We start from the raw sequence: 20542 nt of genomic DNA, 5'->3' as shown, positions 1-20542 counted from the left end.
TTCATTAAGTCGATTTTAAATCTCATTCGCATGAGTGATTTGAAAGACAAAGAAAAGGGGCAGAAGGCAACACTGAATCTGGTGACTAAAGAACTCTACTTGAGGCTGGTTAACTAACTCATTCAATAACGTCCTAATTAGCAAGGACAGGCAGACAAAATGATATCCTTAACATAGGAGTTAACCAAAAGGCTGGTTTTCTAAAACTGTGCATCTAAGTGCAAGAAAAGTAGAGAGTCCTAATACATGTGAATAAAAGGAAGACTTTATGTACTTCTTTTTCTAACTAAAACATATGCTCAAACAGCTATTCTTTTTCACAGTGAATGATTACTGAGATCCTTTCCACGCTGGATGTCTCAAAAAATGTGAGGGCTTCCTGGACACAGCGGACAGATGCAGTGCAGCCGTGCACCTCTGGGAAGACTGATCCTACACTGACCAGGAGTGCATGAGAGTTTGATCCTTACTGATTTCACCCAGAGGCACCTTCCCCTGCAGCAGCAAAGCTGGCTCAGCACAGAGACACTTCTGGCACTGAGACACTTCTTCAGCGATAGATCCCTGTTTTTCCAAAACACCGAACAGCTGCTTTCTCTGCTGAAGAAGTTTTTGTTTTTGCAGTGCAGATTCCTGAGATCCGGGATCAGGCAACCATGGGACTTGGGGGTGTCTCAGTTTGCAAACCACATCTCAGAAAGAGGTAACAGATGCTTCCCACTGGATTCACCCCTCTTCTCCTTCCCCCAAGATATAAACATCCAGGGAACACATCATAAGCTACTGGAAATGACTTCAAAATACCAGACCAGGCCAGCTGTGAGGCTGTGTATTCAACAGGCAGGCTACAGCACTAGGCAGCTGATTCAGAAATAAATCTCCATGTACAAGTCAGCCAGCCACATGCTGAGACAGAGGCAGGGCTGTAAGGTAAACACAGCTCAGCACTCTTAGGTACAGGATGGAAAAAACCACACCGTCTTCTTTTGTCCTTAAAATGCAGGCTCCCAATTCGTTACTTCCTGTGGGAAGTGAGGGTTATACTCTAATGTACTGTAACAGGTCCAAGCTATAGGCAACTAATGACAATGCAAAGACAATTTTCCTCTGACTAAGAAAATACTGTCTCGTGCATCTCCCTGAAATTGCATTGTCGAAGGGACACGAGCTGTCATTAACACACGGTCATGTCATTCAAGAAGGGTCTGATGGGCCTGATACAAAACCCACCAAAGTCCTTCCTATTAATGCAAGACTTTACCTTTAGAAAAACACTTACTGCAGCATTTTGACCCCTCTCTTTATTTTTATAAGGCAAGGCAGAGTATGATTGTCTTTCAGTTAATGATGTGGCAGGGGGTGACTTTTTGCTAGGTTTAAGAGACTTCTTTTAAGTTGCAGCCTTTAAGATCCACCTGGACAAGCAATAATTAAAGGGAATAGCAAATTAAATGCATTAGGAAGGGGAAATGATTTACTAACCAGGGGGAGAAATAATTTATTAGAAAAGAAAACTTTTCCTCTAAGCCGAGAGAGTCACATTACCTCTTTCACAAATCACTGGCTCTAGTTTTTCCTCCTCCACAGAAAGCCGCCCGCCCCTGAAGTCTGCGGCTGTTTCTTTCCCTGGGGCACCGCTGCCGTACACACGGGGCCCATCCTGACATGCGCCTTCATTGCCCTGCAGAACTATTTTGGGACAGGGTGGAGGGATGGAGAAGAGAGCTGGGGGGAACTTATATTCTATCGACGGGAATAACAACAGACACCTCGTTACGGCTGGCTTAGAGCGAGGGCTCCCCAGAGCCTCCTGTTTAGGAACGGAGCCAAAAATGTTCGGCTTAAGCCAATCGGCTGAAATTGAAATGCAAGAAGTCGCAAATCAAGCGGGAGTCAGGCTGCTGGACTTTTCCATCTCACAACCAAGCAAGAGCAATATTAAAGTCATCCCAATGAGTGTTTATTTCTCTAAAAACATTCCTATGGAACTTATTATTGATTCTTGGCATCATAGCTATATGGGAGACCCTAGTGTCCATGACAATTAAAAAAAAAAAAACATGTTTATTAAAATTCAGTCACAGTGGCACAACACAACGTGCAATTATAAACACAAAACAGATGCAACACCATCTTCCCTATAGTCAGCGAAGATTGCAATCTGCAAACCATGGAAATTTGTGTCCTTGATTTAATGGTTTAAAATGCAGGAAAGCTGTTTACATTCACTGTCAAAATGTTTGCATTACATATGCTCACTGCCCCTGTAGTGGAAATATTTTTCCACTAACATTGCAGAATAAGCACAAAATGAAGATGCACCCCTCTTGGTAACAAAGTGCTGGCATAATGCAGTTTTCACCTCTGCTAAAACATTTGTTAATGACTCATCACGCTGTGCTATTTCTTCCCTTTACCTTGGATCAGCCTCTTGAGAAATCATTTAGTATCATGCACCCATTTTCTATTCCTCACTAGTCAGGTAGCCTTTTGCACAAGACTACAGACACTGCTTCCATGTCTTGAAAGCATTAGTTAGCAATGTAGATATTTTTTGATGTCCACTACAGCACTTCTCCATTATTGCAAACTTGATATTACACAACTGAATTTGGAAAACGTGTAGGTACCTTCCATGACACGTGTTTAGGATCAAGTAGTTAAGCTGGATATTTTAAATTCTGCCTCCAGTTTAAAAGGTACAGTGATGAATTTCAAGTGCCTGTACCCTTAAACCTGAAAGGATTTAGGAATATAAGTCTCACGGAGAGACAGCAGCATTTTTTAAAATCAGTGAACATACATTGCAGACATAAAACATTTTGTTACCAGAAAGTCTCTTAAATGCATATCTAAATGCCTAGACACAGTGTTAGTAATGCTTAAGTTAATTGCTATGAAAATCAGAGTTTCTCATGTTTGCAAAAATTCATTTAATTTACATTAGCACTGTACAGACTTGCCTATCTTTTCTCCTGCTTTCCTCAGTTTCCATAGGAGTATTCCCACGATTAAGCACGCGTACAGTCCCCAAATCAAGGTCAAAGTATTTTATACTGTCTGTAGAGCACCATTCAGACACTCTGATTACATGGCTGATCACAAAAAAATTAATTCTACAGGTAAGAAACTTGCATACCAGTACAGCACAAAAGGTGTGTATATTCCTTCTAAAGTATACGTAGTTTGTTTGTTTTTGTTAACTAGAAAACTTTTGTTTAACAGGAATTGCTGATATATTTTTTTCATCTTATGCAACTAAATTGAATGTACAAAATACATAGCAATGATGAAATCTTGTGCAAGAGTTTTCCGCTGTTAAGCCTTATCAAGAAAAATGTATTATTTAGCCGAATGCACACTGTGAGAGATTCTTGCAGTTCTGTTTACTTAGCTTTTTTTACTGTGTGGTTTCTTTGCTTTTAAAGAAACAGAAGATGACTTACATCTGAGCATGTCAAGTGAATTTTGTGGCTATTTTGGCTGCACTAAAGGCTCCTTCTCTTGACTATGTAAAAAAGTTTGTTGTCAAGAATATTTACTAGCATATTCTCAAGCCGCCTTCCTACAGGCAGCCAGCATCTGTTAACAACAATTTGCCTTTGGTTAAATACAAAAACAAGCAAACAGTAATTTTTCCTGGTTAAGGCAAATACTACTTGACTGGAAGAATCTTTCCCCACCTGGTTCAATTAGGAGGCTGCAAAGTCAGAGTTTTCTCTCTGCAGCTCAGAATGCTTGCATGTAAAAAGTTCAGAGGCTCGTCTACACTGCAACAACTCGGAGTTACAGCATGCATAAAATGTTTTTTTCCCCATCAGTCAAAGCGTGAGATGGCTGGGTGTCCTGGTTCCAGTTAGGACAGAGTTAAGTAGCTCATAGTAGCTGGTAGGCTGCTATGTTTTGGATTAGGATGAGAAGAGCGCTGATAACATGCTGATGTTTTAATTGTTGCAGAGCAGTGTTTACACCAGGCCAAGGACTTTTCGGCTTCTTGCTCTGTCCTGCCAGCGAGCAGGCTGGGGGTGCAGCAGGAGCTGGGAGGGGACAGACCCAGGACAGCTGACCCAAACTGGCCAAAGGGGTATTCCATACCATCTGGCGTCATGCTAAACAATATATAGGGGTGGCTGGCCGGGGTGGGGGGGCCGGCTGCTCGGGAATAGGCTGGGCATCGGTCAGCGGGTGGTGAGCAATTGCATTGTGCATCACTTGTTTTCTTACACATTATTATTGTTAATACTATTACCATTATCACTATTATTATTATTATTATTGTTATTATTATTTTCCTGTCTTAATAAACTGTCTTTATCTCAACTCACAGGCTTTACTTCCCGGTTTCTCTCCCCCATCCCAGAGAGGGAGGGGGGAGGGTGAGTGAACAGCTGTGTGGTGTTTAGCTGCCAGCCGGGTTAAACCACAACACTGGGATATGTGAATGGTTGCTATCCACACGCGGACAGCAACATGGATTTCTTCCATAACTCTGCTTAATAGGAATGAATCAGGCTTTCTGTCTTTACAACTGGGCATCCACACTGTATGTTTTCACTGTGAACAGATTCAGCTAACAGCTCTAATCTGTTCCTTGCGGGATAGAACAGAATATTTTGGAGACTTGGATACTCCGTTTCTGAAGGTGTCTAAACAATGTCCAAACACATGTACGTTCAAAAATGTATTTTCTGCCTGTCTGCTGATGCTCACGTTACATGGAGATGCCACGCATGTATTGAAACAAACGTGACTCATATTTGAAATGCACGTACACTCAGAGAACGTATTTTAATGTACTAAAAATGCACTCCCCAGAGACAAATATACTGAAATAGCTCTTCAGCTGCTCGGAATACATGTCCCACCACACCAGACTCAGCAACTCTCTCTCCTGACTGCATTACGACACTGATGATGGAGCAGACCCTGGTGTTTCCAGAGTCCGTCTTTCTCTCATATTAAATCATTTAATCTTTCTGAAAAAGAACATTTATTTATTTATTTATTTATGTTTTGGGGGGTGGGGGGGCGGGGGAGATTCTCTTTCAGAATTTTTATCTTTTCTACTATTGAGATGTCATAAATTACAATACAAGCCTGGGATTACTATGTGAGACTAGTTTTAAGCTACTCACTTTCTGACAGAACATGAACAGTCTCCTTCATGCAGTGTGTGCCTAATTTTTATTTGAGGCATTTGTTTTCTGAAAGCTTGTTCTCTTAAATATTGGAAGATGCAAGGAGACAGTAAAAAAGTGTGGGTAATGTCTAAAGAGATCTGAACAAAATGTCTAAGATGAAAGCTACTTTGTTTGCTGTTTCGTTGTGATTTCAAAACTTAAGAATAGGGTCACTAATTCTGCAGCCCTTCAAGCACTCTCAGGGTGATTTATGGTTTTGTGCTGAAACGCTATAGCAAACTTAATGGTTTTGCATGGTTGAAGCATGAAATTAGGTGGAACCTGAGTGTTTGCACTGGGTGTAGGTTTGAGTTTGGGAGAGTTTTGGAGTCCAACATATCAGCCAAATAGTTAAATTCTGAAGCATATACTTGCAGGAAAGCTTAGCAAAAAATAAATAAATATCTAATTAATGCTTTTCTGCAAGTGCTACAAACTCAATGACATCAAAATGCATACTGACTCATACCAGCTTTATATAATTGACCATTCTAAAAGGAATGCAAGAAAAGTCAAAGGCATTTCGTCTCAACAATTTCTTAAAGGAATGCTTTGAATTTTCTCGCTCAAAATGTCATTTCTTTCTGAGAAGACTGAAATCAAATGCCCTTTTCCCATTTAAAATTGAGCAAAACAGTTCACTCTGTCTCAGCTTGTTTGTTTGTTTGCTTGCCAGTTATCCTGACCGAGGTCCAGGAGTCAGGATCTTCTCGCCTCAGGACAATGCAGAAGTCATGTCTACTCCTTCTGGATCATGGAGCTCTGCATTCCTTGTGTTATAGTGACGCGGAAACTATCTCAATCTTGTTATTGTCAACAGTCAGATAGGTAGGGGACATTCCTTATGGTGAGATTTGTGAGTTCAAGCCATGTCTGACCTAAAACCCAGTTTCCTGTTCCCTATGTCCTGTAGTCCCTTGTACCAAAGGCTACCACTGTCTCCTCCAGTTTAGGTGCATGAAACTTGGAGACTGAAGTTTTGAATGCTAGTCATACAGAAGTATGAAACTGCAGGCTGCAAACTGCAGCCTAAATCTAAAGAAGAGGAGGGTTTGAGAAGGTTTCTAGGCAGCCTAGAAACCTTCCCACTCCCTGGCTGGAGCCAATTGTCAGCTGTGAATCCTAGGAAGATCCTAGGGCAGTACTTGCTGTGAGGTGCTGCAACGCTGACTCTAGTAATAGCTGAGACCTGTTAATTTGGGCTTTGGCTCTCAGGTTGCTCTCAGTCTTTACTTAAGCACGAAGTCTTTTAGAGCCCTCATCTGGAGTTCTGGTTACGTAAGGAACTGAGGATTTGGCCTATAATTTATCTGTGCCAAGCAAATCCCTAGAGCAAACAAAATCCTACCATCCAAGCTAGTCAGTCTCATGAAGCTGTATGCTCATTTTGTATCCTTCCCCCTTCCCATAGTTCTCACGTACTACAAGACTTGGTGAGAAACAAAAATTCTTGGGGCTACCAAACTCAACTGAATTTCCCTGGTAATTTCACATAAATCCATTTTCCCAGTTGCAAAGGTCTATGATATGTACCTACTTGTACATCCCTGAAGGCTTTCTGGACAGACAGACCAAGGTCATGCAGACAGGGTTTGCGAGCTGTCTTTTTCCCTCTGTCATTGTTGGCTGAGATGAAAAAGATTCCTTTCAGGTCTCCACCTCAGCAGTCTCCTCAAAACTCCAATTGCAAAACTCTGTAATAGGAACGCCATAATTTTTCCTCCTCTGGTATTTGAGTTTATATATGGTCAGTGCTGCATTTCTTACCATACCAAAATATGCAATCCTCCTGTACAATAATGGAGATAAATATTTATGAATTTCATATCTTAAATTAATACATTAATAAATAAAATAATCCATTTGTAGTGCTCAACCAGATTTGATGGAGAATGTTTTTTATCCTGTAACACAATTTTTATTTAGTCTTAATATTAAAGCTTGTTAGAACCCTTCAGTTTACTGAGTACTGAGTATAATTTAACTCTATCCTTAATCATGACTTATTGATTCAATATATGAGGAAGCAGGCCCTCAAAATAAAAATTCTCTACCTTTTCTCACTTCAGAAATGTTTAAATTGACATAAGCATTTCAGCATTTTACAGGACAGAATCCAGGGATTACAAAAAGTAGTTCATGGATAGCCAGAAAAGGTAGAGGGTACATGTGTTTTAAAAAGTAAGAGTCAAAAAAAAAAAGAGGGAAAAAAAAAAAAAGCTTATGTTTAAAGCTTTAACTGTATCTATTTACTTGATGGTTCCCCTGTAAATGTCTTTCTTTACACTCTACATAGCAACAACCTAAGCATTCTCCCTTCCTTCAACATGGTATCCAAGTGACAAGAAAAACTACAGAATTAATAAAAATATAGCAGGGATCAGATTTAAGTGCCTCACTTGTCTCAGCTGAAATCATTTCCTTCCACTGCACAGAGTGGTTTTGATGGGAGAACTTTGCTCTAATGAAGGTAGAAACAATATCAGAAAGGAAATAAAGAAAAATTGACTAATGTGACATTTGAGCATCATATTTAAAAGCAGTGATGTGAACTATTGATCTCACCTGTTAATAGCAACTATAAATTCCTTCCAAAACTGTACTTCTGAAAAAAAAAAATCTTCCTTTCTTTCCAGTTATCTTGCTGAAATGGTCATTGCAAGGATAAATTGATCTCAGCCTAAAGCAAATTCATGTGTGCGGTGGGATTTGACAACCAGAAAGTAGCTGGCCGGATAGGGACCTTTGTTTAAACTTCAGAACAACTTTGCCCAGTGAGGTGTCTCTGTTATTTTGACTACGTATTTTCAGGCTTGATGACAACACACTGTCACTTAAGGATGCTTCATTTCTTCCCCCATTTGTTAACAGGATCCAGGATTACTTTCAAGCACTGGGTGGGTTGGGGGGGTGGAGGGGGTAAGCAGGGAGAGACAAAACAAATGAGTATATTGGTGTGTTTCTTTGAGAAGTGTAGGTAGAGATATGACAGTTTCTATGGTAACAACAAGACTTTTTTTTTTATTAAACAGAAAAATAGGTGTTGAGATAACCTCTTGTAAATTGTAAGTGCATAAGTTATTTCTAGTCTGAGACATTGCTTTCAATTAATACACACTAAATTTTTAAATAATGGGACAACCTTCTTTAGGAGATATATGCTTCTCAGGTGCATAATGAGAGGTGTTGAGTTTCAGGTATGTATTAGGAAAAAATGCTAGAATGAGTCAGAGGAAAAATATTCTGCACGGAAAGATTTCTGCTTTCTGTGGGATTCTCATGGTAATATTTTTGTAACATGGTGATTAACTTATTGTTCATCAAAAGAACCCACTGTAGAGCTGAAACATTAAGGAAAGTTCAAGTAAATACAACAAAACTGCAGCTTGATTCCTGATGATGGTTTTTAATGTAATGTAAAGAAATCCTACCTTTCGCAGGTCAATAGCTACCATGACATGTAGCCTTGCCATTGTCATTACAGTTATTTATAGTTAACCATGACATTTCATAGGTAAAATAATATGACCAGAGAAGTCTCCTGCATGCTGCCCAAATGGGGTACAGGAGATGCAAAGAGGAAGGTCCCAGCTGGGACAATTCTCCCAGTTAGAGGAAAAAAAAAAAAAAAAGAAATGGCTAGTGTGCATTATCTATTTCACAGAAGTATTCAAAAGCTCATCTTTATGCCTGATATAGAGGCTTCTGTTGCAACAGCCCAAAGCATTGGTAGGAATGGGGACGTGCTGAGACAGAAGAGGGAATGGTTGCACTACTCTATGTTCTCTATATTACGTGTTGCATACCCCTCATAAATGGGACAGTCATTCCTATCAACTCTAGTTCCTGTAAGCCGGGCACAGACGGGTTCAAAGCAGCCCAGGAACCACAGGCAGGAAGATGACTTGGAGCCTTTCCCGAACTTTGAGGCCGTCATGTACTGTTTGTTTAACATTGCCCAAAATGTGACTAGACTTACAGTTCTTTTACTCCTTTTTCAAGCCCATTGATTTGAACAAGGCTTTATGCAGGCAGCCTTGTAACTAGAAAAGGGTAACACCTGAAGCATCTTAAGGTTTTTAACCTCCCCTTCTTACAATCTTGCAAATACTAATAGTAATCATCTGTCCCTCCTCTTTCTCTTTGCAGAGCAATATGCTGAGTCCTTTGCCTCTTAAGAGAAAGAAGTCCAGCCTGCTATAAGCGAAGCAACGCCAGCTGTTCAGAGCTGCTGGAAACTCTAAACTAAGCAGCCATTACTTCTCAGTAGAAAAGTGTTTTTAAAAGTAAGCCTCTGTTTATGGATGGTACTTATCCGGCCCCATTACGCTGCTCTCTGAACAAATCATAGCTTTCAATGTGATAATCTTCAAGACAGGTAAACATCACTATTTTACAGAAATGTGATCTTACAGACACAGAATTGAGGTATTTTTTTTTTTATGTTTATACTACAAAATTTTATAGGTCGTGCCTATGTGCACACTTCATTTTGAAGCCAGATGATAAAAACCTGAACTTCTGTCGGTCGGGTTAGACCAGTTCTTCCAGCAACACAAGACCTGCACAGCACAGGTCCACTGCTACCATGCTCGTGTAGACACTCCTGTGTAGACATTACCTGTCCCTCGACAAGCAGTTTTTCATTAACAATCCCACAACTACACTCTTACTTCTGTGGGATTTCTCTAATCCTACTCCTCAACTAAGAGGCTTGGGACTAAAGTTATTATCAGTTTTGTGTCTGAAAGCCCTAGTGTGGTTGAGAAATGTTTTTTTTTTTCCAACTTTGTGAGTGCAGAGTAATGGTCCATGCAAAGCAGCTTGTCCTTGAGTAGTTGCCTGAAACGGTACAATAAAAACAACACTAACCAATAACTGGACACTTAGAAAAAATACATTGGAAAATGTCAAAGCAAACTTAAAAGCGAAAGAGGGACACTGGAATTATTACGTATTTGATGCTGGTTTTCAAGGCTCGCAGTACTCAGGGTTTATGAGAGAATTAATGGAATATTGAGGGCTTTTAAAGGAAGAAAATCAGATAAAGTGAATTCAAACATCTTCATATGAACTAAGGTATCACCCAGCTCATACAATACCAAGACAAACTCCTTCAAAATATTAAAAAACAAGTTTCCAAAGGATGACGTGCAATCAGTTATTATACTGTGTAGATGACTCCTTGTTTCTAGCCTCTTCCAGGTTACCAGAATCTTGCACTTTCTCCTGAATGATGGCATGAGCTGTAACACTGTCCCTTCTGTACATCACTCGTGTAGTGAGTGATAAGGAGTGTTATGAGTACCTTTGCAACAATCTGTGATGCAAATCAAAACAACTAGAACTTTGTTGTTTGTTTTTATTTTTGTTTTGCTTGCTTGTTGAGCAAGAGAGATGCATTTTGGTATTCAGTCAAGATTGTCTTCCTTTAAAATTGAAATATAATGAATAAGTAAGAGATAAAACAACAGGAAGCAGTAAATAAACAGCAGTCCTGTGAATATGTAGTTGCTTAGTGAGATTAATAAAAGTTCATAACAGTTATTGGCCTCATACTGCACATCCACACAGCAGCCTTCTGTCCAGCAGGGGCAAGCAGTTAATGTCAGCTTTTTTCATCACCATCAGCTACACAAGATTTGGAGAGGTTTTGTAAGTGCCTTTGTGCTTAAATCTCCTATACCCTTCTGCCTCCACCTAATGAAGTGTTTCTGCTTTATAAATACTCACAACCTCTTAAACAATGATCAGCTGTCACAAGATTAAGGTTTTGAGCCCGCTAACATCTAACCTAATCGTAAGACATTTCCACCGTCTTTTTTGTGACCACCATACTTTCTGCTGTTACCTCCCCACTGCACAGAGAATAGCTAAATCATTCTTTGCTATCGTCTGTGCAAGACATCAGTCAAGGGAGTGAAAAGGTGAGATGAGTCCTTAAGAACCACAGTTAGCATTGCAACAGCATCTAAACATCTATATACACTGACTAGGATATATGGATATATTTTTTCTTTTATTTTTATTTTTTGTGGCTTTTCAATTAAAAAAAAGGGTTTGAGATCTGGTTGAATTAGGAATCTGAATGAAAGGAAATTGGGGGGGACCCGACCTAAAGGTGCTGCAATTCTTGGGAGGAACAAAGAGTCCGTGCAGTGCAGTGCAGCACTTCCCAGTCATAGCCCCACGACAGCTCTGTGCAGAGATGGTGGGAGAAGGAAGCACCTCTCTGACATGTCTGTTGGCTCATGTGCCCCAAAAAGGCAAAACGTACAAACCCAAGGAAACACAACTGCTTTGTTAGCAACTGAAAAAACTTTCCAGAAGAGACACAGTCAGCAAGACTATATGTAAAGTCCTTGTCAGAGCAGAAATCCAAACTGACATTTTCAAGCTCTAGCTGCATCCTTGACCTACTGTATTAATAGTGTTGGATCACTGCATCTCATAAAAACAGTTGAATATAAAGACCTACAAAAGATGAAAAACTAAGCAAAAAAACAGGCATGAGATGCACTTGGCTGTGTTCATCATGGAAGACAAGTGAGGGAATAAATGGAACCAATTTTGCACTTTAAAAGAATCTCTAAAATTTCTCTTGCAAGGACTTTTGTAGTGCTTTGAAGACATAACTAACTTTCTTTCAAACTTCTTTCCAAACCTCCCCCAGAGCACTCCATCCTGGAGTTACCTTACAAACAGGGCAGCATTCTCATTATTTCCAGCTTAAGAACTGGGGAAAACATTAGTTCCTAGTCCTAAAAATCCTCCTACACAAGCTGAGTAGTAGTTCTGTTGGCTTGCAGGAGAATCGACCAAAGGTTGCCTAAGCATATAGGTAACTTGATCCTTCCGTGAACTGAAAAGATCTGCTGAACCTTTTGAGGTTAGCCTACCAGTAATAAAACTGGGTCACAGTCATCTCCTGATCAGCAGTGCCATTCAACCTGGCTCACAGTGATCTCAGGATAGGATATGCAAAACCTCTATTTCTTAAACAGTCAGTTGCAGGCTGTATATGTTAAAGGGAAGTTAGCATCTCATTTTGTTCCCCAGTTTTTCATGCATCTTTTACCACACTGAAATTTACCCTTTATTTTCCTACTCTGGCTGAATGCCAAGCTGAGCATGGCTGTCACTTTGAATTACAGGTGTACTAATCGTTGCTATCAAAACCGGTAGCATTGTGGAAGCACACAAAGTGGTACACGGCAGGTAAAGATATCACCCCACTGTCAATCACTGCTTAAAGTTATTTGGTGTGGTCGCACTTCTGTAAGATGACCGAAATTACTGTTTGTGAACACAAATAATTTCAGTTGCAGTGGGAAATCCCCGCTCTTCTGCCCCCTTCCAATTACATTTCATTGGTTCAAAAAGCCTCATGAGACCATGTAGTAACAGCAGTTGGGAAATGTTTTATTTTTGTTTGTTTGTTTTCTTTTATTACTTTGTTAAGCTACAAAATGTGTGGGCTCTTTCCAGGCAGGAATTCTGTTTTTATTTATTTTGAAATAAAACACAGGTTGTTTTCTATTTTTATTTTTGAAAAGATTAAGATTTCTCAAAATTTTGGTTTCCAAATTCCAAATTTGGTTTCCTCAATTTTTTTTTTCCTCCCCAAAAATGTGTTTCAAATCAGGAGATTTTGGTGTTCTGAATTTTGCTAAAACCTACTTTCAAAATTTAAGCATGACTACCACGTGCATTATGATGTCTGTAGTCCCACAGAGCATGGCTTTGATGAAGTTCATTTTCAAATTGCACTTGGTGATTCTCTCAACAACTCCCCCTGGTCTGTCTGCAAGAACCATTTCATAGAATCCCAGAATGATTTGGGTTGGAAGGGACCTTAAAGACCTTCCAGTTCCAACCCCCTGCCATGGACAGGAACACCTCCCAGTAGATCAGGTTGCCCAGGGCCTCGACCAACCTCACCTTGAACACCTCCAGGGATGGCATCCACAGCTTCTCTGGGCAGCCTGTGCCAGTGCCTCACCACCCTCTCACCCTCATCTCTTCTCTAGGCTGAACAACCCCAGCTCTCTCAGCCTGTCCTGATAGCAGAGGTGCTCACTCCAGCCCTTTGATCATCTTTGTGGCCCTCCTCTCGATTCATTCCAATACCTCCACGTCCTTCTTGTGCTGGTGGCACCAGAGCTGAACACAGTACTCCAGGTAGGGTCTCATGAGAGCAGAGTAGGGGGATAAAATCACATCCTTCAACCTGTTGGCCACACTTCTTTTGCTGCAGCCCAAGATGTGGTTGTTTTTCTGGGCTGCAAGCAAACATTGCTGGCTCATGCCCACTTTCAATACTCGCCAACACCCTCACGTCATTCTCTGCAGGGCTGCTCTCAATCAATTCATCACTCAGTCTGTATTGATTATTGGGGATTGCCCCAACCCATGTGTAGGACCTTGCACTTGGCCTTACCTAACTGCATGAGAGTCAGATGAGCTCACTCTTCAAGCCTGTCAAGGTCCCTCTGGGTGACATCCCTTCCCTCCAGTGCATGAACTTTTTAAAGTTCACTCAACACTTTTTTATTAATTATTATTATTATTATTAATAATTCATTTTTCTTCTTCTGTAAAAGGCAGTCTTTACTGCTTTACTTCATTACTATCTTCAACAGTTCTCCCCAGTACCTTTGCAATGAGTTTCAGGGCGCCCCTTGCTGGTTAGCAAATACCCTGCTCGCAGCCAGCAAGGGAGAGAGGGGTGGTTGTTTTTTTCCTTTGCAGGCATTTAGAAGTAAACAACAACAGCAATTTATTTGCATTATGCTGACCAAATAAAACTGATCTTGACTCTGCAATTGGTGGCAATCAAAAACAAGTAGAAAAATGTACTGGGAATTAAAGAAACAAACAAAAAATGGAGATAGGAGAGCTATTTTCTTCCATTATTTGTTAAAATAAGGAGGAGAAAGAATAAGTGGTAAACACACTCATGATGGAAACTTCCTCAAAGATATGACCATGGGACATTTCTACAGCTCTTACTCGATTAATTAAAACTTGTCTCTATAGAGAAAACTAAAGGGAGCTCAATTTTTACCTCCAAAATAGTTTCGCAAATTCTCCTGGAAGTTTCAGAGATGTTTTTTTCTGTCAGAATACCAGAAGAGTTTAGGCCAGAGTAAGAATAAACTGCCACAAATACACTGCTTTCTCTCTAAAAGAAAAGCAAACAAATCAATAAAAGACTAAGGCTTTCTGGGTGCATAGAATTTGACAGAAAAAACATTTGAAAGTCTGTCCCAGACCTCAACATTAGCTTTTGGCTTCTCTGCACTGAAGAAGAAAATTAACTGGTTTAAGAAATGCATATGAAATTTCCCATCTGGCTAACAACATGTATGTTTCTGCTCACTATGACAATTTGAAAATGCTGCTGAGATGTTTTAAAGTCGGTGTTTATATCTAAAAAGCCAAATCTTCCACAGCTAAGGTGGCCCTCCCTGCTTTCCTGGGATATAAATTAAGACAATAAAGTACAGTTGAAACTCATTTTTAAAGGTGCATAGCCATGTTGTATGTACTTTGATAAGTGCTCTTTAAAATCCATCTTCTTTGCTGACACAACTATTTCATTTCAAAGTTGTTTATTTCCTCCATCAAGGAACATTTAATAATTGGGTTTAAAGCACATAAATCTGTTGTTTGTATTTACTTGCTAATCAGGTTAGCATTGCTAAATACATGTGTCATGTGAAGGTATACTGCTACTTGCAAGGGCTTCAGGTGCTTTGGAAAAACTGATGATGTTATGACAGACAGGTAAAAAGCACCATAAAGCTGTCTGCTAGATACAGTGTATGCAGAAGCAATTTGCCTTCTAAAACTCTGAACATGATATTCTCTAATATTTCCTGGCAGATCTTCAGTAGCTAGAAAATAAGCATTTCCATATGTAAGAAAATATTCCTTTGAAATGTAGATTTTTCTTTACAAGAAAAGAACTCGGAGAGAATTGCATTTTTAAGCTAAGGGTTCATTATTATTTATTTTTCTGCTTTGGAAATGCTGTGCATTTTCCATATAACACTTAGGTAGTAACTGCGATTCTAGTATGAGCTAAATTACTCTAACAAATCTCCTAGCTGTTTTTGTCCACTAAGAATAATCTCTCAATAAACAAATTTTGGCTAATACTTAGGTCCTCATTGCAGAGTTGGCTTACATTAAATGTAATATAATGCAGTATGAATTACTGCATTTATCTAAGATTTAAAATATGTTCACAACACCAAGTGTCTTTCTGTTCCACTGTTTTTATACAGTGTTTTCCCCTTTAAGGAAAGCAGTTTAAAATGGTTGCTAGTCTTCTCAGTTGCTGCAACCACATGATGCAATCTATTGTCAAATTAGTGGGTGGCAGCAAGTGGAAACAGATTTCACCAGCAATAAAGCCCGTCACATGATTTCGTCTGTTCACAGTCATACAGTCTCTTATCCTATTTCTTGCTTGATCCAAAGGCCCTGTCCACATTGAGCAGGGTTTATCTTTGTGGTTGTTTTTCACTAAGTGGTATTTGGGGGGTTTGGGAAGTATACAGGGAATTAAATAATTTAGTGCAGAAACCTTTGCACATGTAAAAATGGGGTCCAAATGTGCAAGCATTTTGCTAAGTCTGAACCAAACTTAAAATAGAAATATTTGCAAAAAGTTAAAAATTATATACAAATAAAAATACAAACAAATATTACAAATAAAGTAATCTTTTTAGCACAGAGTTTTCAGCCATTGCATATAAATCAGCAAAAGGATGGGGGGAAGCAAAGGTGGAAAACAGTATGGTATAACAATAAACACAAACGTGTTATCTAAATGGAAAATTAAAAGATTTCTAACCAGAGGCCTTTTGTTTTTTGTATGAAACAGTGTTAGGAGACTTGACTTCTAATTTTAAGTGCTGTTGAAGTCAGTATCACATAATTTAAAACCAATTGGGTGTTCTTGATTCTTTCCAGGTTTACACAAAATTTTCAGCCCTACCTGGTCCAGTAGAGCCACCCCCTGATAAATTCCAGTTTCTAGGCCCAAAGCCTTGGACTTCCACGCAGTATCTCATACTGATAATGGTGGAAGTGGGGAATGGGAAGCATACACAGAGGCTCTCCCTCCATGTACCACAGGCGTTCTCCATTTCCCAGACAACTTCTAGAAGACAGCAGTTGCCTTGTGCACAGATAACCTACGGGAAGGACTATCTGTCAAGAAGCATGAGTTGCCTTCTGATACGTCAACATCAGGGAGATGTGGTTTCTGCATGGGACTAGGCCAAAGGAGTTTGCTGAAAAGGCCTTTAACAACACAACGGTGCGTAACAAATCAGGTGTGGTATCGCTCTACAATAACTATCTGTCCTGGTTTGAAACAAGGACAGATGTGGTGTTCTTCAGAAATTGCTCTCAGCACCCTCGACCACCAGCAGAACATTGATTATTCTTGAATAATGTGATTCCTCATTAATAAGTTGGTCAGTTAAATTAAACATAAATATTTGTGCTGTCAAATAGCATTCAAAGGCCAATGCATAAATTTTTCTGGAGAGGTAAATGTCACAGGCTTCATTTTTGGAGAACTGCAAGGTAATCTGCAGATCAACGGGATCACCATTTCCTTAACTATGGGAATGCTAGGTACAGTGCACTACAAAAGAAATGTGGCTACAAAACATACTTGGCAACACTTAACACTGCATCCTCTGTAAACTCTTTCCATTGACTTTTGATTCTCTGGCAGAGCACGAAATTAGGAAGCCTGGAAAAATATAGTACTGGATCTAAATGTGAATCCAATTCAGAAAAGCACTGAAGCATGTGCTTACCTTTGCTTGGGTCTTTAGCTCCACTAAAGTTAAGCACATGCATAGATGTTTTGTTGTTAAATCTGCTAGGTTCACTGCTAAAACTACTTTATTAGTGAGGTAGCTTTACATATATAAAGAAATACAATCAACTTGAGAGATGATACAAGACAAAAGCCCCCCAGTTTCAGACTTAAAGGCCCTCTTTTTGTGTATGTAATCATTCATGTAAACAGATCTGTATTTAATTGTATTTCATTCCATTTCAAACATATCTATATTTCATGTAGTCATTCTTGTAAACAGATTTGCTTGCAAAAAAATATTTATGCAGAAGATAAGGTATTTGCACATCTAAGGATCCCTTTTGCATGGGCAAATAGTTGTTTACACATACAGATGAAAAATAGGAATACATAGATATGCAAGTGACTCTGAAATCTTGACACACATTGCCTTACAGGACAAAGCTGGAAGAAAGTCAACAGGCAATAATTATCCAATTAAAAGTCATGTATGCATTTGGAATTAGTTCTAAAGGCTCTTTAGAAAGACTCTACTGCTGTAAATGTCTCATCGTTGCTAATTCTGTCCAGATCTATTTGAAGCATGTCCCTTCCTGAAGATCCACTAATAATTTCTAATCAAGAAGTAAATCAGCAAATGTTTGTTTAGAAAGTTGCCAAAATCAGATTGTTCTTCAGACACGTGTAGTGGACAAATAGCAGGACTTTATTCACTCTCAAGAATAAAACAATCAGAAAAACAAAACTGCTGTGGACCTGAGAGCAAAATCTGGCTCTTGGTATTTAAAAAAAAAAAAAAAGAAACGAACATGCGCTGGTTGCTATAGAGAGAACCTCTTACTTTCAACCACAACTGCAGATGTGGTGGGGTTGAAGTGAATATGTATATATGTATGTCTGATAGTACTTAACAGCTCCGTAAAGGACTCATAAAAGTGATCTGAGATTCCTGCCCCCCCCCCCCCCCCAAAATTAGATAATTGTGAGTTATGTACTGACTGCCCAGAGGAATATAGGAGCATTCCACAGATAACTGAGACTTAAGTAACCTTAAACAAACGTAACAGTTGGCCAAACAGTAGTGGTTGTTTACAGATAATACGTTAAAACCAGTAAAATAAAAGATTCATTAGAACAATAGTCAAATATAAAGAATTTACATGTAGTTGCCTGATCTCTCTGTGTGGAAAGCCATGAAAGTCTGCAGTCACTAACGAGAGGCAAAGGAGAACACATCTTACTGCTTGAAGTAGCAAAGCGAGGTCAGTGCCAGGACATTCTCAAGCTCCTTCTCTACCCAAATCGGTGCCTTTTTTGTCATCTTTAAGTCCCTCCTGCTGTAAATAAAGCCAACTGCACTAACTTCCTTAGTACAACACATAGTATATACTGCGGTTTACAACTCCTTGCTATTCAAAACTATTAATGTCTAATGTTTAGATTGCAGGAGCACTGAGACCAGCTGGTCAAGGCCACATCATTCTAGGTGTGAGGCAAAAATAGAGGAAGTAGCAGTCTGTGCCTCAGAAAGGTTGGACTCATTTTTACAGCCCCAATTCTGCAATTTCTGCAACATTTTCTAGGTTTACCTTCTATATAATACAGTCCCAACATTGTCAAAATTCTGTTTTCTCAAGCCATGCTTATGAGGGCTTGGGTTTGCTGCCTCCTTCAGCACATCTCCAAGCCCCTGTTGGTGCCTTCTGGAGGGTAGGAAAGGAGAGTGAAGGGGAGCAGAGCTGGGGTGAGCTCCAGCCCATGCAGCAGCCACACAGCGTGCCACTGCACAGCCCTCCACGGGCTTGCCTTGCTCAGGCTGGCAATGCAAAGACTCAGAGAACACAGTTGCTCTTCATAAACATAACACAGGGATTAAAATCAGGGGTAAAGATGGGCTATTGACGCTAAGAACAACTGAAGCAGAAGAAAAAATGGCTATGAAATGTCTATGGGATTGAGAATCTGGTTCTTAAGTTTTGGAGCAGAAAGCCCTTGGATAGAAAAAGGGCAAAATCCTTAAGAGGTTTTAGGATGAAGCACAATCATTTCACAGAAAGCAGAGTGTGGTGCAACCACCTGGCACAGCAGAGGACCGGCCTCAGTGAGTATGATCTCCAGTTTCTAAATGGCATTTTCTACACCACTCATGTGTTTATCATTCTCAGACAAGCCAGGATTCACATGATGTCGGCAACTGTAATATATTCTTTGTAAATTGCAACTGGATCTTTGAATCTCCAGACAGTTGAGAAACTAGTTTCTCTCACCTGTTTAATTAACCATGTCATGCTCTCCGAAAAGAATTAATTGTTTCACTGAAGCAGTACTCGAAGGTTCAAAAGAAAAATAAATATAAGCATGCAGCAGAGTAAACATTTATCCAATAAACATTTTCACAGCTGAGCTTCAAACTTCTCATGTTCCAGATTCTTACATTTTATCATCTCATCCCACTTGGTACAGGCACCGCATCTCTTTAAGATACGCCTCGTGGGGAAACACTGCCTTGGTAATCAAAACATTTAGACTGCGGAAGAAACATAAAACAATTCGCAAGGAAGTTTTATGGTGCAGGGACTGTGCCAGGACAAAATTGTAACTTTTCCCTGCTTGGCCCTTAACGATTCATTAATAGAACTGGTTTCCTATCACGCTACCTTTACCTTGATCATCTCAAGCTTTGGCAGATGTTCCCTCTGAATAGCAGCCAGTCTCCTGGTGACACTGTGCAGTGCATCTTCTTAGTCACCGTTCTGCCCCAGAGATTGGCTGGTGCTGTTTACCATAGCCAGAGTTAACCCTAAAAGTTTCAATTTTAACCAAATTGAAATGACTTTCTTTTTTTGCAACTGCTTTCATTTCTGCTTTTACAAATATTTTTCAACCTGAGGCTGAGCATGGAGTAAACAGTTGCACGTGAAAAGGAGAAATGAAAATGATCTTCAGATAGCTGTTTCTACAGTGGAAAGCATTTTTAGTGTTCAGCTGTGGTTACAGGATGGAACAAAACCTTTAGGGTATCTGTGAGATGGGCAAAGTGGCAATCATTGAAATGATGATGTTAATCATTGTCAATTCAATCCTGAGAGGCACTGAGGCCCTTCCCAAGACACTGAAAGTTTTAAATTCTCTGTAACATGATTCCACACATAATTTTAAAGGGGAAGACCAGTATTCAACATCTAAACTGAGCAACTTCTTTCTTTAAAAAAAGCAATCAGGATAAGTCATGAAAAAATATACATGCATTTCAATGAGAAGAATTTCAGGTTGGGGGGGGGAGGGAGTCTATTTTGTCTTGGGAAATGTGCTCATCATTTTCCAAGCTTAATACCTATAACCTTGAACATTTCCCAGTCCTTAGAAAAACTGCTGCAGTATCTGCAGTTAGAAGCAGGTTTCAGCGCTGGTCTCCTGGAGGTTTTTCTAGCCCTTTAGGTCAGATATTCAAAAACTGGAGCAACATACCATAGCTTCAGTGAAGTCACAGATAAGACATTTATTGTAACCAGCG

At 39.7% G+C, this 20542-nt stretch overlaps 1 long non-coding RNA gene across 1 annotated transcript in view; it reads right to left on the bottom strand.

Annotated features, from left to right (window-relative positions):
• Positions 1 to 20246, bottom strand: part of LOC125184728 (uncharacterized) — a 57331-nt gene extending 37085 nt beyond the window's left edge. Inside the window, exon 1 of the long non-coding RNA XR_007169098.2 lies at positions 19692 to 20246. This is a non-coding gene — a long non-coding RNA (uncharacterized lncRNA). The remainder of the gene's footprint in view (positions 1 to 19691) is intronic.
• Positions 20247 to 20542: the final 296 nt, after the last annotated feature.

This window comes from Anser cygnoides, chromosome 2, assembly GCF_040182565.1.
Source record: "Anser cygnoides isolate HZ-2024a breed goose chromosome 2, Taihu_goose_T2T_genome, whole genome shotgun sequence".
Lineage (NCBI taxonomy): Eukaryota > Metazoa > Chordata > Aves > Anseriformes > Anatidae > Anser > Anser cygnoides.
The sequence above is the reverse complement of the archived record's forward strand: the minus strand, read 5'-3'. Positions and strand labels throughout refer to the sequence as shown.